The sequence below is a fragment of the Nicotiana attenuata genome, unplaced genomic scaffold (assembly GCF_001879085.1).
Source record: "Nicotiana attenuata strain UT unplaced genomic scaffold, NIATTr2, whole genome shotgun sequence".
In the NCBI taxonomy this organism is placed as follows: Eukaryota; Viridiplantae; Streptophyta; class Magnoliopsida; order Solanales; family Solanaceae; genus Nicotiana; species Nicotiana attenuata.
This window is the reverse complement of record NW_017670361.1, coordinates 782,529-810,303: the sequence shown is the minus strand read 5'-3', so window position 1 is coordinate 810,303 and position 27,775 is coordinate 782,529. Positions and strand designations below refer to the sequence as shown.

The 27,775-nt window shown below is 37.7% G+C and overlaps 1 non-coding gene across 1 annotated transcript; it reads left to right on the top strand.

Annotated features, from left to right (window-relative positions):
* Window positions 1-20,249: 20,249 nt before the first annotated feature.
* TRNAT-AGU lies at window positions 20,250-20,323 on the top strand. The gene has a single exon. It is a non-coding gene; the product is annotated as a tRNA-Thr (tRNA).
* The last annotated feature ends 7,452 nt before the right edge of the window (window positions 20,324-27,775 follow it).

Sequence of the window (27,775 nt, the reverse complement as noted above, 5' to 3'; positions counted from 1 at the left end):
AGCAATAATAAATCGGCTCTAGTCTCAAAACCACAAAGAACCACCAAACACGACTGATACACACGGTCCACAATGATAGAATCTCCCACAGGTGTAGACACATAAATAGGAGAACTCAAGGAATCATGAGATACACCCAAATATGGGGCAAAATAAGATGACACATAGGAATAAGTGAAGCTTGGACCGAATAGAACCGATGCATCTCTATTACAAACCAAAACAATACCTATAATGACAGAGTCGGAAGAAACTACCTTTGGATGAGCACGAAGAGCATAGTATTTGTCCTGGCCTCAGGGCAGCCTCTACCTCCCAGACCTCCACCTCGAGCTGACTGAGCAGGTTGAGTGGTAGCTGGTGCTGTAATCATAGCCTGAGGACCTGGTGAAGCACGCGGCGGCTGAGAAGTCTCTAAAGGTGCACCCCTCCTAAGCATGGGGAAATACCTTACTATATGGCGAGTGTCGCCACACTCAAAACAAGCTCTCGGAAGGCGTGGATGTTGTGACTGGCTTGGGCCAGGTCTGCTAGACCGACCGCTTAAAGCACCCCGTGCAGGAGGTACACTAGATACTGGCAATGCATAATAAGGCTCATGGGGCCTAGGAGTAGCTAGAATACCATTGGTTGCTGAAACAGCTGAGTGAACGGGGCGACTCACATAACCCCTACCATGGCGAACTACAGTTGGCACGAGTACCACTATAAGTGCTAGACTCTCGAGACCTCTTGGCCTCCCTCTCCTCTCTACCCCGAGCAAGCATACCCTCCAATTTCCTAGAAATACTCATAGCCTGCTGGTAAGATAACCATCTCCAACTCCTGGGCCATGCTAATCCTGATACTGGGATGGATCCCTCAATAAACCGACGAACCCTCTCTCAAACTGTGGAAACCAAGTTTGGTGCATGTCGGGCCAAATCACTTAAGCGAACTGCATACTCTGACACGGTCATAGTACCCTGGCGCAACTGCTCAAACTCCATGCGCCATGCGTCCCTGAGACTATAAGGAACATACTCTCTCAAGAACATGTCCGAGAACTAAGTCCATGTAAGTGAAGCTGCCTCGGCTGGACTACTCAACTCATAAGCGCGCCACCACTAATAGGCTGCTCCTCTAAGTTGGAATGCAGTAAAAGAAACTCCACTCTACTCTCCTATACCCATAGTGTGAAGGATACAATGATACTCTTCCAGAAAACACTAGGAATCATTTGTCGCCAATTCACTGAAGGTAGGAGGGTGGTACTTCTTATACCTCTCCAGTCTTAGCTACTCCATCTCAGAAGTTGCTGCACTAGCCTCGGGCTGGGCTGGAGATACCGAAAGCATCAGTATAATCTCTGGAACATGGTTGATCGGAGCCCGCTGCTCTAGGGTACGGGCGATGGGAGTCTGTGCTCCTCCCCCGGCCCGAGATATGGCAAGAGCAAGTGGAACCAATCCAGCCTGAGCTAGGTGCTGAACATGCTCGAAAACTGGGCTAGAGTCTCCTGGAGGGTTGGTGCGGCAACAAGTACCTCAAGTGTCTGTCCTCCAACTGGAGCTACTGGGGACTCCTCTGTAGCAGCTCATGCGGGTGCTCTGGCTGCATCGCGTGGACGTCCTTGGCCTCTACCCCAGCCCCACATCTTGCGGCTCTAGAAGGTGGCGCGAGTGCCTGGTCATCAGATCCGCCTGTATGTGTCCTCACCATTTGTGAGAGAATAGAATACAGAAGTTTAGAATTTTGAAGCCAATAAATCTTCACACGACAAGGAATCAAAGAAGTGTAACTTTCTTAACAGTTCCATAGTCTCCCGAAGATAAGTACAGACGTCTTCGTACCGATCCGCGAGACTCTAATAAATCGGCTTGTGACTCATGACACATATGAACCTAGAGCTCTGATAGCAACTTTTCACGACCCAATCTTCCCTCCGTAAGAGGTTGCAACGACACCTAGTCTCTACGACTAGGTAAGCCTAAACAATTACGGAAATAATAGGAATAGAAGTAAAACTCACAACTAACTACAACAAATAATAACATAACTGATAATCATGACGCTCGGTATGTACAATAGCCAACTCATCAATAATACACAATTTCCCCAAAACCGGGAACATCATGAGTCACAAACTACAGAAGGAAACTAGTATCTCTATATACCAGAGTCTAACAAAAGAAGTACAGAAGATAATGGACAGGGGAGAACAGAGAGGGTCTCAGAGGTTTGCGGACGTGGCAGATATACCTTGATGTATCCAACTGTCGCTGCTCACTGATGACATGGGTAATAAGAAGTTGCTGGATCTGCACATAAAACATGTGTAGAAGATTAGCATGAGTACACCACAACGGTACCCAGTAAGTGCCAATCCTAACCTCGATCGAGTAGTCACGAGGTCAGGTCAGGCCCACTGATATATAATAATTAATGTAGGAGAATGTACAGTATAATAAAAGACTGGAATTTAACAAAGGAAAAACATTGTAAAAATAGTAGCACAGTTCACAGGGATAAACAACAGGAAATCTCCCGAGATACCGTCTCGTAGTCCCAAGGTAAATATGCAAGGAGATCTCCCGAGGTACCACCTCATAATCTCAAAAGTAAATATACAGGGAGAGCTCCTGAGGTACCGCCTCGTAGTCTCAAAAGTAAATGTGCAGGGAGAACTCTCGAGGAATTGCCTCATAGTCTCAAAAGTAAACACACAGCTCAAGCGATAAATACAATAGTTAACAACAAAAACTCTACAGTTAAGACTGATAAGGATCAAGGAAAACAGGAAATCAACTAGGCATGCTGCACAGAGTTCAAATAAGCAGTTAAAGCACGTAGACATGCGGTATTAGACCTAACATGATAACTATACATGTGGGTATAACTCAATTAAGATGAAAACAAGTTATTACTCAGTAAAGATCGGGATTTACAACAAATAGCCCGTGTACGTACTTGTGACCTCACGTACACGACGCTCACATATCAAAACAGTACCATATCCTAAGGGGATTTCCCCCACACAAGGTTAAGCAAGCCACTTACCTCGAACCAAGCTCAAATCAATACGTAAGAATGCCTTTTCCTCGATTATCGATTCCAAATGACCCAAATCTAACCAAACACAATTACATATCATAAAAACAACTATAATAGACTACTCTAATTAATGAAATTAAGACTTTAATAAGAAATTCAAAAATCGCCCTAAAAAGCCTCCCCGGGCCCACATCTCAGAATCGGGAAAAAGTCATAAAATATGAACACCCATCCCACTCACGAGTTCACTCGTACAAAAATTATCCAAATCCGATGATTACAATCAAACCCAAAATCTTAGTTGAAGAACATTCTCCCATTTTTTCCAATTTTCCAACTCAAATCCGAAATTAAAGGTGGAATTAATGATAAATTAGTGGGAAATAACCAAAAACAAGTGAAAAATCGTTACCCAATAGATGTCTCTAAAAATCCCTCAAAATCTCGTCCAATTCGGAGCTCTCAAATTCAAGTTTTGATAAAAATGGCCAAACCCTCATTTTTGAACTCTTATATTCTGTCCAGGTACTTCTTTCTTCGTGAACACGGTCAAACCCTCGCGTTCGCGTTGAACAAAAATCACTGACCAAAAATCTCTCTTTTGAGAACGTGACTAATCCATTGCAAACGCGTAGTTTCCACTGCCTATTGCTTCGCGCACGCATTCCTCACTATGCGAACGCGTAGAACAAACCCATTGGGGTTCCAACTGCTCCATTTCCCTTACGCGAACGCGATGCACTGATGATCACATCTTCTCGAACACGTCCCCAACTTCGCAAACGCGAAGAACAACTTCAGCTGGCCTCCCAGATGCCTTACGCGAACACGAGACCTTTCTCGCGAACGCGATGAAGTAAACCACCAGCAGAAACACCAGATTTTCTGCAATTTTTCCCAAGTCCTAAAATAATCTGTTGAGCACACATCCGAGGCCCCCAGGACCTCAACCAACATACCAACAAGTCCTAAAACACCATACGACTTGTTGAGCCCTCAAAACACATAAAACAATAATAAAAACACGAAGCACCCTCTAACCAAACTTGAAACTTCAAATTTCCACAATTGATGCCGAAACCTATCAAACCACGTCCGATTGACCTCACATCTTGCACACAAGTCATATTCAACATTATGGACCTACTCCAACTTTCGAAATCGGAATCTTACCCCGATATTAAAAAGTCCACTTCCGGTCAAAATCTCCAAAAACTCAACTTTCACCATTTCAAGCCTAATTCAGCTATAGACCTCCAAAACACAATCTTGATATGCCCCTAAGTCCAAAATCACCCAACGGAGCTAATGGAACCGACGAAACTCTGTTTTGGGGTCGTCTTCATACAGTTCTGACTACGGTCAAAATCCTAAGGCTTAAGCTTCTGTTTAGGGACTAAGTGTCCCAAAATACTCCGAAACCAAAAACAAAATCTCCTGGCAAGTCATATAACCAAAAACGGATACGGGAAAAGCAGTAAATAGGGGATCAAGGCTATAACTCTCAAAACGACCGACCGAGTCATTACAGGCTCGCTCGATCTAAAATCAACTAGGACTTTATTATGACTGTACTATGGACTAAGGAACTGGTAAGATATATTTAGGACATAGTGGCTAACCCTAGTAAGCACTTTAACACATCACTTATTCAACCTTAAGCGCAAAATTCCTTCAATCATCAGAAGATAGCTCACCCCAGAATACTTTTCCTTCTTCTTTATGCACTACTTCAGATCACATTCACTAGCAAAAATAAGAACCTTTGTTTATTTTTTTCTCTCTTTTTTTTATATATATTATTACCTTGTCGCTAGTGGAATTTTATTTAAAATACAAGTGCACATTTCTTCCTTCTATAGATTCCACTCAAAAGCTACCCCAAGTTTCCTCATTACTTCTTTCTAGCGCTCTCTTTACAATTCAAATGCTTTAAGAGGTATAAGGATCAAAATAATTCAATTAAGAACAAAAGGGGATAGGCTTGTAATGCGGGTGCCAAAAGAAAAGCTTATAGGCTCAAAAAGGTAACTAGCGATGATTTTATTTGTGATAAGCAACAAAACTCAAAAAGATCAAAGAAAGCCTAACATCACTTTTCAAACCGAGAAACACCTAGGATTCCGATTCAATTCACTCTCCATGTTCTATACTCAAACGCAATTACATGGACTATTCAAAGAACTTACTTCACACATGACACATGGCTCCCTAAGGACGGTTTCATTCAAACTCTCAATCAAACAAGTATTTACAAAGCCGATATGTAGTAAGCATAAAGCACAAAGTGAGTACAAGTAAAGCAACCGAGATGTAGGAATCATGCCTCATGCTATTCATTTTTATCAAGGTATCATTATATATTTAAAGCTAAAGGAAAGTAAAACACAAGGAAGAACCTAAATATGCAACCATCAAACAAGTCAAAAGGTGTGAATCGTATTATTTCTTCTCCTTTATTTCCTAAGTACTACTCTACTCTAAGAAAAATATACTATTACCCGGTTCAAGGTACATCCCATGAAAAAGAACCGAGGCATGAAGAAAAATCATAGGGGATTATTACTACCTAAGAAAAATAAAAAGACATTTTTTGTATTTTTTTATTTTTTTATTTTTTTGTACTTTTGCTTAGACTTTAATCCCTCAAGAAAATTGTATAGGAGATCCATCATCAGGAAGTCAATAAATTTCTAAAAAAAATCGTCAATCAAACTAACACAACTAAAATAGCATAAAAAGTCACCCAAACAATCTCCTCACCCCACACTTAAAATTATGTATTGTCCCCTATACACAACATAAATAATAAAAGGGTAAAAGAAACTCCCTGGTAGGCCAAAGGCCGAAACACTAGCAGCTCATGGGGTACTCAGACTTCTCCCGAGCATTTTCCTTGGGGCGGGCACCCCACACTTAGTTCTAACCATGTGGCTTGTTGTTGCATCCTTCCAATATCTTTGCTTCCCATGATCCTAAAAAACAAAAATGACACTGCAAAAATAACAAAAATAAAAAAATAATTAAAAAAAACTAAAAATAAAAGAAAGCGGTAAAGCTGGGTTGCCTCCCAACAAGCGCCTAATTTAACGTCGCGGCACGACTTGGACCATTTTCTGCCTCCACCTCGAGCTTATGAATTGAACCCCCAAGTTTTGATTCAAGCTTATGATTATGCTCCTGGGGCGGTACAAATTCTTGTGAGCCAAAAATTAAGTAAATTCTCATGCACCTTTTGACTCTCGACTGAGGAGTATCACCTTGCCAAGACGGCCTTGAATATTTCAAAATATAAGGCTCATCTACCTCTTCCCTTGACTCCTTTTTATGCTCATAAGGATCAATTCTTTTTTCACCATCCAAACATAATGTAGAGAAGTGTTTGGAATGACGTCTAACACTCTCTAATACCCGAACTTCAAGATTTTTATCCTCATCGACACAAATTATACTAGAGCCAACTAAATTTGTATCTTCAATGTCATTGCCTGACTCTAGTATCATTTCTTCAACATTGACATCGTCAAATTCTAGCTGGTTAGAGTGTTCGTGTTCTACTTTGGACCCCTCCATTGACACCTCAATTTCTTTCTCTAAAGCACACTGCTCCTCGCTACTATCCATAATATTAACTTGTTAAACATTAAAAGCTTCAACTAGTTGACTCACTTGACCCTCCAAGTTGCGAATAGTTGTCTCTTGTCTTTGTATTTGCAGTTGTATCTCATTATTATTTCCCACAAGGTACCTTAGCATATCCTTGATCTCTTTCAGGTCATCATCCCCGGGTTCTTTGTTCCTATTAACTTCACAAGAAAAAGTAGAACCACCATAGTAAGGGGTTGAGGGATGATATAAGAAATATAAGCACAACCATGAAAGTGACCATTTTGACCACCACACACATCACAAACATTCCATAAATAAGATTGAGTTGGTGCACATAACTCGCTCTCGGGAATATTTTGATAATTTTGCCACAGGTAGTTTCCTTCACAATATGTATGAGGATTAATAGTAGAATTGCCAACACCTAAACTCCCATAATTTCAAGATGTCATGTTTCTCAAAACAAGTAGAATAAATAATATTTTAAAAAAATAAAGAAAACAAAACAAAACAAAATAAAAGTTCAAACTTGAGACCTAGCAATATATACATCTACAACTACACCGTTAGTTCCTTGGCAACGGCGCCAAAATTTGATCACGCCCAACTCTTGTCCTAAAAGGATAAGCGGTTGGTGCAAATATAATTCGGTCTAAAAGTCCGGAGTCGGATCCTACAGAGAACTAAGATTTCACTATAACTGTTCAATATCACTAAGAAGACAAGCTCGAGTAATTCCTAAGTTATAAATATTAAGATTCTTATGTCTAACTAACTAACTAACTAACAAATTAAAGTAGTAAATTAACAACGAGGGATACCAAGGGTTGGAGACAAGATTGGAAAGGCCTAGAGTTATGATTTTCCCAGTTGTCGAAATCCTTCCCGCTAGGTCTCCTACAATTTCATCTAAGTATTCTCTACTGATCATGAGCACTCGACTTATTGTAATTCTCTGTTGAGAAACTACAATAATATACTACTCATATTCTCTCGAATTACACTAGCTCTCACTTTTTCACCGCTCGTTATGATCAAATCTTCATTATCTCTAGTTCCGCTTTTAAACCCATCCTACTGATCTTTCATATACCTTGAGAGTGACGTTGTTCGACAACAACCTAAATATGCACTCTTTCTCAAGCAATACATAATAAATAAGTACAGTCAATTGATGGTCATTCAATCAACATCAATAAACACGTAGTTGAACAAGTAGGGATATTCAAAAATAAAATTATATTAAAACGTAATAAGAACTTATCTTCCAAAAGGTTCTATCAAACCCTAGATTAGAGAGTTTAGCTACTCATATTGTATAATCAATCATAGTAATATTCAAAATCATTAAACTACATATTAAAGAAGAGCAGAGAGAAAAACTATTGTGATCCACGCTCCAGAGTGTTCTGTAGCATTTTGCCTCTCCAATCAATATCCTTCCCTCTAAAAGCTAAGTTTAGGAGGTATTTATAAGGTAGTATTAAAGTATACACGTCCAAAATTAAGGAGGAAGTAAAAGTGGCTCGGATAAGCATCATCGGCGCGGGGCATTGCCAGAGGCACCAAAATTACTCCGCGAGGCACCATCAGAGGCGACAACATTTCCCTGTGAGGCGCTATCAGAGGCGCCAATGTCAATGCCCTGGACAAAGCCTTGCACTGTCTGCGGCCGTGGCTTTTCATTGCCTTGCACGTCTTCTTTTATTGATTTATTTTGTAGCTTTGAGGTACCATTTCGTGCAACTTTTCTCCCCTTCATTTCCAAGCATTCTTATATTAAGCTTGATTGTCGCACAAATTAGCATCCAAAAAACAAGCAAGTATGGTAAACAACGTCAAAATATATGCTAAATGGATTAATGATTATTTGCTTTAATTTAATATATGTCAAGTTGCAGTATTTTCGAGTTGGGACCCAAAAATATCGTGACAAAATATGGGGATATACAAAGTTATGAAAATCCTTTCAGTTTCATTACCTTGTTACAAACGAAAAGAAAAATACATAGATGTTGTCTTATGAAGAAATTGGACGCACATTGACCATTTAGCCGTGTCATATGCATAAATTCAGCCAAAATACATGTGTATACATGAATTCAGGGTGTAATGTGGAATGAATAACATGCATTTGAGGTCAACATTGATTTCTTAAGGAATTAGCAAAAAACATTTATTAATTCAATTCTGCCTACAAACCGAAAAGCAAAATTTCAAACGTAAACCCAACCGAAAAGCAAAGTTTTCTTCACCTGAATGTGAACGCTAGCTGTGGAAACTCCCAAAAACTCGTTTATTTCTCCAATTTAATGCAATAGGGTCACCAGCAAATATAGTTTTGAGGTTCAAAGGAAATGGATTTGATGGCTTACTTCGTTAACTATTGTCTCTTTCTTTTCTTTATTTGTTTTTTTTTCTTTCAAATTTCTTTTTTTGTACATAGTCCATTTATAATCCAGTCCTACGTAGGTGTAAGACAAATCTTTCTACCAATTGACAGTCCATCATCACACGTAATGACTTATGTAATATGTATAACGTAATTTGCTTTTGGAGTCAATTACGCAGCTGTAGAGGATTTGCTGAAAGTACCTATTTAGAGGTAACTCTTAACAAGTTTGGAATGCTATACTATATATAAATTAAAGGACATTAAAGCCCTCTCAATTTGAAGAAAAATAAATATACATTTTAGGATGAAAATAGAATAGGCTCAAGTTAGGAGAAAACAATCAGATTAGCTCATGATTTTTTCTTTGGGAAAGTTCTATATGAAAACCATAAGTAGTTTATAGTTTCCACATCCATATATAAGAGCTGATTATCTTAACACTCGTTCAGTCTCAATTTGTCAAACAATTTTTATTTTCACATATTGTCAAAAAATTTAAAATATAAGTCATTTTAAGTGTATTGAGAAACATATATGGTGAAGTAAATGATAAAGTAGGAATATTGAAAGAGTAATTCTAGATCTCATATATATGTCAGAAAAAAGAAAATATTGAATTTCATTGAAATGTATATTGTAAAGGATATACGATTGTAAACTGTCTTTAGATGAATTCTAACAAGACTTGGATATACAATACACTCAAATTTTGGGGTTGTAATCTACCAACTAATGGGTTTTTTTAATACTAGATTTGGACCATGTCATCTGATGAAATGAAATGTTATTTTTTGTTTTACAAATGGGTATGCTAGACCCGTAGATTCATACCAGAGATCTTTTTAAGGTATCCAAGACCATGTTCTATTCAAAGGAATAAAATAAAAATAGTCTTTTGGAGAGCTGGCTGAGTGGTTGAAATCTCCATTGTTGAAAACCAGTATAATTTTGAACAAAAACTTTTGAGGGTCCGAATCCTTCTCACCATTTTTTGCTAATTAAATAGATTTTTTTCTTTTGTTGTTTTGCTCAACCTGCTATCCAAAACAAAAGGGAATGGCTCGGCTATCCATCTAACCAAGCCAGAAAAATAGAGGAGGGGGTTGCTCATATTGTCGGTCTCAAGCTCGAATAAAGAAGAAGGTGTATTGGGAAAAATTGTATGTATATATATATATATATATATATATATATATATATATAGTGACGTGTCATGACACGTAGACTGGTCAAACAGTCAAAGAATTAAGGTTGGTTAACAGACACGAGCAACAACAGATACGAACAAGTTAAATGAAGAAGGCACGAGCAGTCATACAAGTAATTCAACGCTCGTACCTATTCAAGACATTTAAAGGTCAAAGATCGTGAAGAGTCAAAGGAATGAATCTGACAACAAAAAAGAGCCCAGATACAGTATTTAATGAGTATTAAATACTAGAAATGTTAGAGAATATGTATTTAATGTATATGATTGCATAACGTAATATTTAAGGTCATTAATTACCCATAATTGTCTTATTATGACATAGGTAAAGTCTGTATTCCCAAAACGCCTATAAAAGGGAAAGTCACAAACAACTGTAGAGGACGGAAAAAAAACTATTGGAATATATTATTTTATTTGCTTTCTAATCATATTTTCCACAAATTTCTTTCTTTATATACTCTTTACCGATTATCAGTAACCCGTGTTCTTCTAAATTCAAGCTTTGGCCTAAAATCTAATTTTTGGTTAAACAAATTGGTTCCGTTACCGGAAATCTGATAATCAATCATATCTCAGCTTGATTTTCTTTGTGGAATCAACAATGTCGAACAACAACGACAATATCCAAGGAAACCCACTCAATCAGCAAAATCAGGGAGATCCGCAAAATGATCAAACACCACGAGACTCACCACGACAATCTTGTGAAGGCACTCCTGAAGGATCTCACACAGAAGAACGAGGTCAATTTGAAAATACTGAAGCTATGGAGGATGCCTTACAAAAACTTATCGCTACTCAGGTCAACAAAGCTTTACAAGCTTTTGTTAGTCAATTACCTGCTGCTCCACCCACACCTACTCCAAACAACAATATTTTGGAGAACCCTCGTTCCGGACTGGTTAATTCAGGCAGCGGTGGAACCCCCATTGAAACACAGGAGGGGGACCCAGGTAATCCAAATAATTCTGATTTGCAAAATTTAGTGCTAACATTGCAGAAACAGCTTAGGGAGCAAAACGACCGCATAGAACAAATACCCGGAGTACCACCCGTGATCAAGGGAGTGGATATAGATAAATATTCTCAACAGCCATGGAAGCCAAGTGCCGCCCCTCTCCCAATTCCAAAGAAGTTCAAGATTCCCGATATTCCAAAGTATGATGGGACAACAGACCCACGAGATCATGTTACCGCATTTACAACAGGAGTCAAGGGCAATGATTTGACTAAGCAGGAGATTGAATCAGTCTTGGTCAAAAAATTCGGTGAAACACTCACAAAGGGGGCACTAACATGGTATTCTCTCTTACCTGAAAATTCTATAAATTCTTTTGCTGAGCTTGCAGATTTATTTATCAAAGCACACTCGGGAGCTCAAAAAGTTGAAAAAAGAATGGAAGATATCTTCAAATCAAGCAAGGAGATTCAGAGCTGCTCAGAGAATTCGTGGATAGATTTTAACGGGAAAGAATGACATTGCCACGAGTACCTGACAATTGGGCAGCCATAGCCTTCGCCAGCAATTTGAATGAGGAGAGTTCAGAAGCCACAAGGCAACTCAAGGAAAGCCTTCGAGAATTCCCAGCAACAACGTGGAATGATGTCTACAACAGATACAGTACAAAGATGAGGATTGAAGAAGATATTATTTTACGACATAAAACGGAAGAAAAGGTAAGCTCAAGGCGTGTGGAAAATGAAAATGAAAAGAGATCCGGTAAAAACAGGTACGAGCATTACATGGGACCTGCGGGAAAGGACTCATGGTTATAATCAAAGGTACGATCAAAAACCTAGAAACAGGGAATCAGGCTCCTCATCAAGGTTCGGGAATGATCGGAACACACGCGGGTCACGAGACGATCATGGAGGTTTAAAGGCAAGGTTCGGTGGCTACAACTTCAACGTAAGCACCTCTGAACTCGTAGCTGTTTTAAGAGGCATGGGAGATAAGGTACGGTGGCCAAAGGAAATGCGATCGAATCCAAACAGAAGAAACCCTGATCATTGGTGCGAATTTCATAACGATCACGGGCATAAAACAGCAGATTGCAGGTTTCTGCAAGGTGAAGTTGATCATTTGCTAAAACAGGGGTATCTCACTGAGTTATTCAGTGAAAAAGGTAAATAAGCGTACATGAAGAACAGGCAGGAGCCTCCAAAACCACCTTCACCCATAAGAATTGTCAACGTTATAAGTGGGGGTGAAGAGATCAACGGTGTATCATATAAAAAGGTTTCAAAAGTAACAATTACCCACGGGAAGCGGCCTCGACATGTACTGGAAGAGGAGAATATTATATTCAATGACGCAGACGCCGAAGGACTCATAACTCTGCATAATGACACACTGGTAATATCTTTACTTGTACATGACACTAACGTGAAACGAGTTTTGGTTGATCCAGGTAGTTCTGCAAACATTATTTTAATACGAGTATTGCGCTAAATGCAAGCGGAGGACAAATTGATTCCAAAAGCACATACTTTGTCGGGATTTGACAACTCTAGTATTGTAACGAAAGGAGAAGCAATACTTACTACATTCGCATAAGGCGTCGTTAAAGATACCAAATATCAAGTCATAGATATGGAAATGGCTTACAATATGATTCTTGGGAGGCCATGGATTCATGACATGGAGGCTGTTCCTTTAACCTTACATCAAATTATTAAATTTCCATCTTCATGGGGAATACGTCAAATCAGAGGCGATCAACAAACATCTAGGAGCATCAATTTCGTTGCAGATTCAAGTGATAAGGGTGAAGACAAATAGCAATTACAGAATTCATGCGAAGGTCACACGATGTCAACCTCACCTGAGCAAAAGCAAACGGATGTGGATTCAAGACTTGATACCATTCAAGAACCGGAGGAGAACGAGAACATCAAAAGAACGATAGAAGAACTAGAGGCCGTGGTGTTATTTATACATTGGCTCGAGAGAAAAGTGTATATAGGAGCTAATCTTAGCCCGAAGGTAAAACGTAAATTGATTGAATTTTTAAAAGCTAATACAGATTGTTTTGCTTAGTCCCATTCTGACATGACAGGGATACCACCAGAAGTCATGACCCGTAAATTGAATGAAGATCCATCATATCCTCCCGTCAAGCAAAAGAAAAGAAAGCAAGGAACTTTTAATAATAAGGTGATTCAAGAAGAAGTTCAAAAATTGCTAAAAATTGGTTCAATTCGTGAGTAAAATATCTCGACTGGCTAGCTAATACTGTTGTGGTTCCTAAGAAGAACGGTAAGTGGCGAGTCTGTGTAGATTACACAGACCTTAATAAAGACTGTCCAAAAGATTCTTTTCCTGTACCGCACATAGATCAGTTAATTGATGCTACTACAGGGCATGAGCTATTAAGTTTTTTAGATGCATATTCAGGCTATAACCAAATCAAGATGGATCCAAGAGATGAAGAAAAAACCTCTTTCATAACAGACAGGGGGACTTACTATTATACGGTAATGCCCTTTGGTCTTAAAAATGCAGGTGCAACGTATCAGAGGTTAGTTACCCAAATATTTCAAGAACATTTAGGTAAAACTATGGAGGTATATATAGATGATATGCTAGTTAAGACTCAACATTCGGAAGATCATATATCGCACTTGTCTGACACGTTTAAGATTTTACGAAAATATAACATGAAGTTGAATCCAGAAAAATGTGCATTTGGTGTAGCATCAGGCAAGTTTTTAGGTTTTCTTGTTTTTAACCGTGGTATTGAAGTGAATCCTGCACACATTAAAGCCATTGAAGAAATCCCTGATATACTTTCAAATAAGAAAGAGGTTCAAAGACTAACGGGAAGAATCGCAGCTTTGGGAAGGTTCATTTCTAAATCATCAGAAAAATGTTTCAAATTCTTCTCGGCCCTTAAGAAGCAGGATCATTTTGAATGGGATGAGGAGTGTCAACAAGCACTTAGGGATTTGAAAACATACTTGTCAAATCCACCTTTGCTAGCAAAACCAAAGGCTGGGGAGAAACTTTTCATCTACCTTGCTATTTCAGAAGTTGCGGTAAGCGCAGTTTTGGTTCGAGAAGAGCAGGGTAAACAATCTCCTATCTATTATGTTAGTAAATCTTTGTTAGATGCAGAGACACGGTATCCGCAATTGGAAAAACTAGCACTTACTCTTATCATGGCATCTAGGAAGTTAAGACCATATTTTCAATGTCATCCATTGTTGTAGTGACTGCATACCCCTTACGTAATATATTGCATAAACATGAATTGTCGGGGAGGTTAGCTAAATGGGCCATAGAGCTAAGTGAATATGAAATCACGTACCTACCTAGAACAGCAATAAAATCCCAGATATTAGCTGATTTCGTGGCTGACTTTAGCCAAGGGATGCAGTTAGAAGCAGAAAAAGAAGTACAAATACTTAATGGGGCTAATCCAGGAACATGGACCTTATTTACTGATGGCTCATCTAACGTAAAAGGTGCAGGATTAGGAATTATTTTAGTACCACCTACAGGTGAAATTATTAGCCAAGCTATTAAATGTTATTCCGTAACTAACAACGAAGCGGAGTATGAAGCTGTGATTGCAGGTCTAGAATTGGCACGAGAACTTGGTGTAAATCAAGTGGTGATCAAAAGTGATTCTCAACTCGTGGTTAATCAAATGTTGGGGACTTACACAGCTAGGGAAGCAAGGATGCAACAGTACTTGGAAAAAGTACGGGAACTGATAAAGCAATTCCAAACTTGGAAGGTCACACAAATATCAAGGGATGAAAATGTTGAAGCAGATGCCTTAGCTAATCTCGCATCCGCAACTGATGTGGCAAATGATGCAAACAATTCAGTTATACATTTATTTCATTCAGTTCTCGAACCTGATAAGAATGAGGTAAATTTTAATAATTTAACTTGGGACTGGAGAAAAAAATTATTGCTTTTTTACAGTATGGTACCGTCCCTGATGACAAGAAGCAAGCGCATGCACTTCGAAAAAAGGCTGCTCGTTACTGTTTAAAACAGGGGAACCTTTATCGTAAAATGTTCGGTGGTCCCTTAGCAACATGCCTCGGACCTTCTCAAACGAAGTACGTAATGAGGGAAATACATGAGGGGCATTGCGGGAATCACGCAGGAGGAAGATCACTGGTGAGAACCTTGATTAGAGCAGGGTACTACTGGCCTAAAATGGAAGAAGAAGCGGAAAGTTTCGTGGCTAAATGTGATAAATGCCAGAGGTATGGTAACAATATGCACAGGCCAGCAGAATTATTACATCCAGTCATTGCGCCGTGTCCATTTATGAAATGGGGAATGGATATAGTAGGACCATTACCTCAAGCAAAAGGACAGGTAAAGTTTCTTCTCGTACTTACCGATTATTTCACTAAATGGGTAGAGGCAGGAGCATTTAAACAGGTGCGGGAAAAGGAAGTCAAAGATTTTTTTCGGCGAAATATCATTTGCCGAACAAAGTCATAATCAACAATTTAAAGAAGCGTTTAGAGGAGTCAAAGGGTAATTGGCCTGAAGTGTTACCCGGAGTCTTATGGGCATATTGCACGACAACAAAGACGAGCACAGGTGAAATCCCTTTCTCTTTAGTTTATGGAGCTGAAGCACTAATCCCGGTTGAAATAGGAGAACCAAGTACAAGATTCTCACAAGCAACACAAGAGTCTAATGATGAAGAGATGCGAGTCAATTTGGATCTACCGGAAGGCAAGAGAAAAGCTGCATTAATAAGAATGGCAGCACAAAAACAAGTGATTGAACGATATTACAACAGGAAAGCACGACTGCGATACTTCAAAATTGGGGATTTCGTGCTTAAAAAGGTTTTTCAATCTACAAAGGCGGCCAACGCGGGTAAACTAAGTCCAACCTGGGAAGGACCCTACAGAGTTCGAGATATTGCAGGAAAAGGAGCATACGAGTTGGAAACAATGGACGTGAAGGTGCTTCCTTCACATTGGAATGCAGTTCATTTGAAGAGATACTATTTCTAAGGAAAAACCCACGGTCAGGTATCACCATGTTAAATTATATTTTTTGAATTGTTAAATTTTTACTAACGATTTTGGATGATAGGAAAAATGCTAACCCGTACTAAATGATGAGTCACGACCTGTAAGGCAAAATGGAATAAACTAAAATTCCTGGCCCAGGGTTACAAGTATTCTGATAGAAGTATATACGGTTAAGCAGTCTTCATCTATAATCGTACCTTCGAGTCCCGTATGTATTTCCTTTTCAGAAAAAGGACCAGGTGAAGGAGACTACCAAGTGCTCGAGGCTTCATACTTCAACACTCAAACACTTGGGGGACTACATAGTATATACAGTCACGTGTATACAAAAGGCAAGGAAGATTTAAAAAATCAAGCCTAGAAGAATCAAGTACGGAGTGAAAGTTATGAAGTCACGGCATTCATCATGGTATTCTTTCCCGTGAGAACAATGGCATTCATCATAGTATTCTTTCCCACGAGAACAATAGAGTCATCTCTCAAACTCTTCTTAATGTTCTGGAGCTAAAGGGACTAATGTACCCCAAGACGGTTAGGGTAAAGACTATGTACTAAAACGGGTTATAAGGAAAAACCCTGAATCTATTGTTCTTCTTTTGTATAAATCTGTTACAAGGAAAACAGTTACGAGAAAGTTATAGATTTAATTCAAATACATGTAAAATATTACTCAAAACTTGTCAAGGTTCAGAAATAAAAACTTGTCAAAGTTATTGCAAAAAACGTGTGTGTTCCTATTTCTTTTATCGTATGATAACACTATTATAAAGTTGAGACGTCTTCTTCATTAAGTGTCAGAATATAAAAGGGCCCTCTTTTATAAAACTCATGTTATTTAGTCATGGGATTAACAGAAGCATTTTTCAAAAAACAAAAATGCAGACTATTCTTTAAGTTCTTGAAAATAAAAGGCAAGAATAGAACAGACGGAAGTTTAACGATAATAAAAGCTTCTTAATATTTAAAACTAAAGACTAAGTATAAACTTAGTCATCGAATTGTTTATACAAAATGCCCCATAGCAAGACTTGGGGACTTGTACTTCTAAAAATCAACCCTCAAGTGATAGCCAAGGGTTTGATTACAAAAACTCTCAAATGAATCCAAGAACTTTAAACACATTTTTCCAAATAGATACCTGCAAAAAGGAAATTTAAAAACAGATGTAAATTTATTTTTCACTAAGAAGAAAAGACTGAAGAAGGATCATCAGCGAGCTCAACTGGAACAGCATCGCCAACAGAAGCGGGTTGATTTTCAACCATTGGAGTATCAATAGATGAAGTTTCAACTTGACTTGCAACAAGGGGCACGGTTGAGTTTGAAGAGGGTGCATCACCCGAGGCAATTTTAGCAGTCATGGGGACTTCAACTGCAGAAGTTTCAGTCAAGGGAGCCTCACTCACCGGAACTTCACCCACGGGAACATCAACTCCGGTAGCTTCAGCTTCGAAAACTTCAATCGCGGGAGAAGGGAAGTCCAGTGGTTGTTGAGCTTTTTCAATAGTCTCCATCACCTTAGCTAACTCTGACTCCAGATTAAAGTTTTCTTGGCTGGCTTCAACTAAGGCATCACGACGGGAGTTCAGAAAAGCCCAACTTACATCAACTGCAACCTTATCTTCAAGAAGCTCATAATCTCTTTCCCAAGCAGCAATTTCATTTTTGAGACCTTCATTTTCATCCAGGGCTGAGTTATAAGAGGCTTGGAGAGAGGCATGAGATTTTTCCAAGGCCTTCACCTGGTCTTCAGAAGTTCACAAATTTTCTTGGGTCTGAGTCAAATTCTGTATCAAATCTCCAGCATAAACTTCTTTTTGACTTAAAAGAGCTCTCAACTCTCTAATCTCTTCACTTGATTTAGATAATTGTTCTGAGAAAGAAGACTCGAGACGCTCTCTTTCTTTCTCAGCCTGACTTGAAGAAGCCTTGACAACCGCAAACTCTAAAGTTAATGCTCTCACCTGCTGTTCCAGGTTATTCTTGCTCTCTTGTAAATCTTCTATTGTAATTTGAGCACTATCAAATTGTTCCTTCCAATTAGCTGCTTCCAACTGAAAGTCACGAGCTTCCCTCTCTGAATCAAGAACAGCCTTTTCAGAGTCACGTGCCACCTTCTCTAATAAAGAAATTCTACTCATCAGCTCTGTACCAATAAGGTTGGCCTGAAAATGATAAGGGAAGAAAAATTAGAATTCTAAAAAAATTCTAGCAAAACTAAAGAAAGAAGGGGCATACCTTCAAGGTGGAATGAACTATGTCGTTCATCAGAGTCAGGCAGCTATGGCTATTCATTTTTTCTTTCTCAATTGGGCCTATTAAAGGTTCAAGCCAAACATCCGCCTGACTGGATTTCCTCAAAAGGCTATTGTTAGCAGGCACTTCGATAGTCACGCTCCTCATAGCAATCCTTTTACTTGTAGAACCCGCTTCTATATTGTGTACAGTAGAAGGAGGAACGGTAGAAGAAGTAAAAACAACAGTGGGAGGTACGGAAGAAGTTGGAGCAGATAAGGAAGGAGCCAAAGGCACGACAGAAGAAGGAAGAAGAAGAAGTAAACAGAGATTTGCACAGTTCAAATGTTCAAGAAAAAAGTTTTATGTGGTAAAAGGTGAAAGGTAAAATTGTATTTATACTGATGGGCAACCGTCAAAAGTAAAAAGGCAGTAATGGAAGGATCACAATAATGGTAACTGGTACTTCATGAACAGTGGAGCCGAAAAGAAAGCCTGAAAAAGTGCTGTAAAACTGTGGAACCAATAAGAAGATGACACGTGTCTAAAGCATTAAATGGAAGTGATAATTGAAGCGTCAACTCTGTCAGAGCATTAATGGTGACAAAAATTCTCCTTTAATGAATTCCACTTCCCAAATATTCAAAGTGATGAATAAATGGAAAGTGGGGGGACTATCTGTATTGGGGAAAATTGTATTTATATATATATGGTGATGTGTCATGACACGTAGACTGGTCAAACAGTCAAAGAATTAAGGTTGGTTAACAGACACGAGCAACAACAGATACGAGCAACAACAGATACGAACAAGTTAAATGAAGAAGGCACGAGCAGTCATACAAGTAATTCAACGCTCGTACCTATTCAAGACATTTAAAGGTCAAAGATCGTGAAGAGTCAAAGGAATGAATCTGACAACAAAAAAGAGTCCAGATACAGTATTTAATGAGTATTAAATACTAGAAACGTTAGAGAATATATATTTAATGTATATGATTGCATAACGTAACATTTAAGATCATTAATTACCCATAATTGTCTTATTATGACAAAGGTTAAGTCTGTATTCCAAAAACGCCTATAAAAGGGAAAGTCACAAACAACTGTAGAGGACGGAAAAAATACTATTGGAATATACTTTATTTTATTTGCTTTCTAATCATATTTTCAACAAATTTCTTTCTTTATATACTCTTTACCGATTATCAGTAACCCGTGTTCTTCTAAATTCAAGCTTTGGCCTAAAATCTAATTTTTGGTTAAACAGAAGGGTAGCGGTAAACTAGCAAGTCTACGTAAAACTTGCTAATCCATGATCAATCCTCATAATAAAGACTTGGACCATATTATCTAAACAATCTCAGTACATATGGTGCAAGACGATATGACATATTGAGGTCGAAATGGAATCAGAGTGTTTTTACGTCTTACCATAATGTCCCATTTATCTTAATTTTCGATTTTGAACAAAAAAGGAAATGGAACAATCTAATTTTTGGACTCACCAATGAATTTTAATTATTCCATCAGAAGGTACAATGAAAACTTTGTACAGAGAGTGAACCAAATTAAATGAGCAAAATATATTTGTTTGTACCTCATACATTTAACCGTTTAATTAAGTTGCGGGATGGATTTGTAAAGAAAAGTTGCTTCATTTGTAAAAGAGTTTGAAATGAAAGAGTGTGCATAAAATACTACTCTATTTGTGAAGCTATAAGCAAATCAAATGAACAGTTTACAAAAGCTCTTGTAGCTCAGTTGGTTAGAGCACCCGTTTAGTAAGCGGGAGGTCTTGAGTTCAACTCTCAATAAGAGCACCTCAAACATTTTTAAGCTTAGTCATAGTTTTACATTTTCTTAAACTTCAAACTGATAATTAATTCATTTCATGCTAAATGGAAAATAAGATTAGTATCTACTGGAATAATGCACACCTATTTTAACCACAATTATCTGAGAGACTGTAGTTTCTTTTACTTCTTGGATCATAATTCCGCTTTATTTGAGCAAAGAAACTATAACAATACCTTCGAAAAATACGAATTAACTTTCAAATAAATTTTATTCATTCGATAAATATAGTCCATCTTTGAAATTTACAGGTATTTGACAATTGGAACTTCATCAAAACTTGGGTCTACGAGTACAACAGATAGATCAATATATAGGAAGAAACATCTCAAACGCTGTGCACAATTCCTAGTGTCTCCTTTTGTTATAAATTGTCTTCTTATTTCACTGAAATACCACTAGGACTTTTTCTTAAGATAGAGCTGATAATGACACCAATATTTTGGTGGGATTAAGCCGTTAAGGCCATGATTTGTAATATTTTAATGAAAAAAGCTACAAACTTTTGGTCAGCATGGAGGAGGCCCTTCAGAAATTAATCCAATCTAAATTGCTGCTTTTTCAATCAACGGCAGAGTTGATGCCAAAACTGGAGGAATAATGCTGCTGCTGATCATTTGCCACGTGTCCCTATGTTTACAATATGTAAGTTGAAATACTCTTCAAAGTCTGAATTTTATTGGGAAATTGTTGGGTTTTTAAGCTTGGTTTAGCTTAAAAGAGGGTGAATGGGAAATGGAGGAAAAAATAAAATTTTGATTTTCGCTCCTTTACAGAGAAATATTGTCCCATATTAGAGGTGGAAAGCTCATTTGTTGAGTATATATATGATTACACTTCTTCTAACTTTTAGAGAGTTGAGAAGAAGGTAAGCCTCGCGCCGTCGTTGCTCGGCTCGGCTCGTATTTGGATTTGGATTATCTGATTGATTAATTAATTTCTTAGACCCAATTTATTTGTTAAATATTAATATCCGTTTTTGTAACGGTAATTTGAAGTTTCCCTCCGATTTTATTTTCCCGTTCTATTTTGCATGAATAGCCATTTAGGTAATAGCCGTTTATGTGAACGGTCCTCTTGATGAGTTGCATACGGTCATCGTGAAGAGTTGCACCTATTCATTTAAACCCACCCTGTTGGTTACAAATAGTAGGCCATTCCCTCATATTTTCCTTACGAAAATTCTGAACTCTCCTTCTTTCTTCTACATTGTTTTAATTACAATAAAGCAATAATAAGTGTGATTTGCCGCCGCCATTTGTGTTCGTTGAAATACTGGGGTTTGAAGTACCGCTACACCAGTGTGTAATCCATTCTATCCTGGAAAGAAATAATACACAACCTTGGGTACTAGGAGGAGATTAAGTTCCTTAAGAAAACACTATGAATTCAGTGGGACCTGATTCATTTTTGTTGCTTCTACATCTCTGATTTTATATTGTTTTTCCTTCTCCAGAATTATTTTGTAAATGCAGATTACTAACAAGCTTAAGGAACTTAAGTATATTCTATATTTGTGTTGTATATACTGTTCTGAAGACTAAAACCTGTGTGGTTTTCTACTACCGTTTTGGAGATTAAAGTCTTCGTGATTTTCTACTCTAATTGTTTACTTTAACGTGTATTCTGTTTTGTTTTATTATCTGTCATTTGGAGATTAAAATCCTAGCAATTTTCTACTCCAATGGAGATTAAAATCTACGTGATTTTCTACTCAACTTTTATTCGGCTCGAAGATATAAAAACTTCGCCGTATATTAAGCATTTGTTTGTGTCATATTTTTTTTTATAGAAATGACGAATGAGAACGGAAATCAGCATGTTCCTATGGTGACTGCCAATGCGTCGACAAGCAGAACAACACCGACATTGGCAGCGGCACCGGCAGAAAAGCCCGAAAAATTTTTCGGGATTGATTTCAAGTGGTGGAAGTAGAAGATGTTCTTCTACTTGACGAGTTTAAGTCTACAGAAGTTCATTAAGGAAGATGTTCATGTTCTGTCCGACGAAACACCAGAAAATGAAAGCTTCCTCGTGAATGAGGCGTGGAAACATTCTGATTTTTTGTGCAAGAATTATATTCTTAGCGGACTAGAGGACGATCTGTATAACGTCTATAGTATGAAGACATCAAAAGAACTGTGGATTGCGCTTGAAAAGAAATACAAAACTGAGGATGCCGAGTTGAAGAAATTTGTTGCCGCAAAATTTTTGGACTACAAAATGGTAGATAGCAAGTCTGTTATTACCCAAGTCCAGGAATTACAAGTAATTATTCACGATCTCCTTGCTGAAGGTATAAGTCGAATTAATACTTTTGTTGAAAGTATTAATTATATTATTATTACTAATATAATTTTCATTGAAGGTCTTGTCATCAATGAAGCATTCTGAGCTGCAGCAATAATTGAGAAGTTTCCCCCTTTATGGAAGGACTTTAAAAATTACTTGAAACACAAATGCAAGGAGATATTGCTCGAAGATCTCAATGTTCGGTTAAGGATCGAAGCGGACAACAAAGCTGCTAAAAAGAAGGGTCGTGAAAACTCAATAATAATGGGAGCAAATATTGTTGAGGATGCTCCACAAAATAATAAAAAGAGGAAGAAGCCTTCAGGACCAAAAAGCAACCCAAGCAAGAAGCGGTTCAAAGGAAATTGCTACAACTGCAGAAAAGATAGACACAAATCTGCAAATTGTCGTGCTCCAAAGAAAGACAAGAAGAAGAGTCAAGAAAATATGGTTGAAAAGCACGAGGATATTGATGACTTGTGTGCTATGCTTTCTGAATGCAAAGGCATGGTGGATTGGTTCTAGAGCCACTTACCATATTTGTGTTGTTAGAGAAGCGTTTGCTACATATGCTCCCAATGGACCCGAAGAGACGCTTTCTATGGGAATTTCTACAACGGCCAAGATTGAAGGATGTGGCAAGATATTTCTGAAGATGACTTCTTGCAAGGTGGTGACTCTGAACAACGTCCTTTAAGTTGCTGAAATTAGGAAGAACTTAGTCTCTACTGCACTTCTCATTAAGAATGGATTTAAGTGCGTTTTGTATCCGATAAGGTTGTAATAAGCTAGAACGAAATGTTTGTAGATAAAGGTTACCTCACTGAGGGCGTTTTCAAACCGAACGTAATGGTCGTTGAGAATAATAAAATTTCAGCTTCTTCTTACTTGAGTCAAATGATTATGGCATATACGTTTGGGACATGTCAATTATAAAACATTGTGAAAAATGATTAATTTAGAAGTATTGCCTAAACTTGAATGCGACAAATCAAAATATCAAATATGTATGGAATCTAAGTATGTTAAACATCCTTATAAGTTAGTTGAAAGGAATTCAAATCATTTAGACTTAATTCACACAAATATTTGCGACATGAAGTCAATACCATCTCGCGGTGGAAAGAAGTATTTCATAACTTTTATTGACGACAGTACTCGATATTGCTATGTTTACTTACTTAATAGTAATATAAGTAATAGATGCATTTAAGCAATACAAAAATAAAACTGAAATGCAACTTAACAAGAAAATCAAAATGATAAGAAGTGATAGGGGTGGTGAATACGAATCTCCTTTTGAAGAAATATATTTAGAATATGGAATCATTCATCAAACAACGGCTCCTTACACACCCCAATCCAATGGGATTGTGGAAAGAAAGAATCGTTCATTAAAGAAGATGATGAATGATTTGTTGATAAGTCTGGTTTGCAACAGAACTTGTGGGTGGAAGCCATTTTTACGGCTAACCAGATACTAAATCGAGTACCCCATATCAAAACGCATTCATTCCATATGAAAAATGGAAAAGAAGAAAGCCCAACTTGAATTACTTTAAAGTGTATGAGTGTTTGGCAAAAGTGCAAGTTCCTAAACCCAAAAGGATAAATAAAGGACCGAAAACCGTTGATTGTATTTTCATAGGATATGCGACCAATAGTAAAGCATATCAACTTTTGGTTCACAAATTAGAAAATCCCGAGATTCATAATAAAGAATCAGATAATGCTGAATTCTTCAAAAATATATATATCCGTATAAAAAGAAATGTGAGTCGATTGGTGAAGGATCGAAACGACCTCGGGAAGAAACAAAAGAAAGTACGTTTAATTAGGAGGATCCAAGACGTATTAAACGTCAAAGAACGTCTAGTTTATTTGGACCAAATATTGTGACTTTCTTATTGAAAAATGAGCACAGAACATTAAAAAAAGCTATGTCTTCTTCAGAATCATTATTTTGGAAGGAGGCAGTCAATAGTGAAATAGAATTCATATTGAACCACCATACATGAGAATTGGTTGATCTTCCTGAAATAAACCGTTGAGTTCTAAATGGATTTTTAAGAGGAAAATGAAACATGATGACACTATTGATAAATATAAGGAAAGACTTGTGGTCAAAGGGTATAGACAACGACAAGGTCTTGACTATTTTGATACATACTCTCTAGTTACAAGAATTACGTTCATATGAACGTTAGTAGCATTAGCTGCGGTATATGGTCTTGAAATTCAACAAATGAACATTAAGACGAGCTTCTTAAATGGAGATTTGGGGGAAGATACATAGAACAACCTGAAGGGTTTATGATTCCAGGTAAAGAAAAAAAGGTATCTTGTTAAGTCCCTTTACGTACTAAAACAAGCACCCAAATAGTGGCATGTGAAATTTGACCAAATAATGTTGTCAAATGGTTTTAAGATAAATGATGTGATAAATGTGTATACATTAAAAATGTTCCAAATCACATAGCCATTGTTTGCTTATATGTGGATGATATGCTGATAATGAGTAACGACATTGCCAACATAAATGCGACTAAGCGTATGATAACTAGTAAGTTTGATATGAAAGACTTGGGAATTGCCGATTTAAATCTCGTCATACACGAGAAGACATAAAACCGTTAGGCAATTACTCTCTAGAGGAATTATCACGATTGACTACGTAAAGTCAAGCGATAATGTGTCGGATCCACTTGCGAAAGGCCTAACCAGAGAGGTAGTTGAGAAATCATTGAGGGGAATGGGACTATGGCCGAGGACAAGTCATTGTGGTGGTAACTCTACCTAGAAGACTGGAGATCCTAAGATCTCGGTTCAAGGAGATCAAACAAAGTCATTAATGACGGATCAACATTGTCAACTAAAAATTTTGGTCCATTCTCGTGATGAGACAATGTTCAGTACCAAGGATAAAGCATTAAGGTTTTTTAATAGTTTCTAAATTTGATACGGGGTATATCAAATAGTGTATCTACAGGATGACACGTTTAGGAATCACCTATGTAAGTGCGAAGTGTTAGCCGCTATAAGGAAAATTTTGCAAGGCGAGTTCTCTGCGCATTTACGAAATCAGGCGGTGTTCATGGCTGAAACGAACACAAAAATGAGAACCAAAGACGGTTAAGGGTTGATTGCATGACTTATGGTTGTCTAGGTATACACTAAAGTTCAACGTTTCAAAGATATCAAATCTACCTATTGACCGAGTATATCCGACATAAGTTCACTATGGAAAGTTCAAAGAGGAACCTACTTATCCAGATGCGATTAATCCTTGCTTGTGAATCGCACAGTTTTCATGCATATTTTCGTGATATAGCCATTCCCCATTCATGTGGGGGATTGTTAGGGTTTTAAGCTTCGTTTAGCTTAAAAGAGGGTAAATGGGAAATGGAGAAAAAAATAAAATTTTAATTTTCACTCCTTTACAAAGAAATATTGTCCTATGTTGAAGGAAGAAAGCTCATTTGTTGAGTGTATATATATGATTACACTTTTTCTAGCTCTTAAAGAGTTGAGAAGAAGGCAAGCCTCGCGTCGTCATCATCGTCGCTCACTCGGCTCGGCTTCGGATTTGGATTTGGATTTGGATTTAGTCAACTGATCTGATTGATTGATTAATTAATTTTTTGGACCAAATTTATTTGTTAAATAGTAATATTTAATCCAAATCGACCGTTTATGTAACGGCAATTTAAAGTTTCCCTCCAATTTTATTTTTCCGTTCTATTATTCGTAAATAATCATTTACGTAATAGCCGTTAATGTGAACGTTATCTTGAAGAGTTGCATACGGTCATCTTGAAGAGTTGCACATCTTCATTTAAACCCAACCTGTTGGCTATAAATAGTAGGATATTCCCTCAGATTTTCCTTACGAAAATTCTGAAATCTCCTTATTTCTTTTGCATTGTTTTAATTACAATAAAGCAACAATAAGTGTGCTTTGCTGCCGCCATTTGTGTTTGTTGAAACTCTGGGATTTGAAGTATCGCTACACCAGTATGTAATCCGTTCTATCCTAGGAAGAAATAATCCACAACGTCGGGTACTAGGAGGGGATCAGTTCCTTAAAGAAACACTGTGAATACAGTGAGTTCGGATTCATTTATGTTTCTTCTATTTTTCTGGTTTCATATTATTTTTCCTTCTCCAAAATTATTTTGCAAATACTGATTACTAACAGAAATTACTAGACGACTACTAATACTATCTCGTGTTTTTCCATTCTGTAACCTGTAGAAGTATTTAAGTGTTACCCCTCTAGTAATTTACTGGGAGAAATTCAAAAATAGCCAGATTTACCACTGGTCGTTGAAAAATAGCCAAGTTTCAAAAGTCATCGAAATTTAGCCACTTTAAATCTGAGCGAAAACACTGTTCAAAATCCGGAAAAATACGTCCGCAAATTTTACGGGAGTTCCAGCATAAGTATGCTTGTGAGTTCCAGCATAAGTATGCTTGAACTCCCGTAAATTTTACGGGAGTTCCAGGATAACTATGCTGGAACTCCCGCAAATTTTACGGGAGTTCAAGCATAATTATGCTGGAACTCCCGCAAATTTTACGGGAGTTCCAGCAAGTATAATTGTCCAGTATAATATACTGGAGTTTGGAGCACTGGTGCTCCAGTCTCCCGCAAATTTTACAGGAGTTAGCAAAGTATACCGGTCCAGCATAATATGCTGGAGTTCGTACACAAATGCACCAGAACTCCCGTATATTATACGGGACCGGTCCCTGTTGCAGCAAAATAGTGGCTATTTTTCATTGACTTGATAAACGCTGACTATTTTTCATTGACCAGTGTGAAAACTGGCTATACCATGATATTTTAACTAATTTACTCGATTAATTTAGTCATGATAATGATGGACTAAGAAAGACTATCATAAGCAAATTGAATTTTTTTTATAAAAAGTCAAATGGATTAAAGAGACGAGGCCAAATGAACATGACATATTGACATTAAACAGCTTACAAGATCCGGAGTAGAACAGTTTTCACATTTTAGAACTTGGAAGAATGGAAAAAGAGAAGAAAGAAGAAAAGAAGTGAAACGAAAAAGTGAATAAATCCAAGTAAGAAGGAATAATTTCATGTGAAAAAGATTA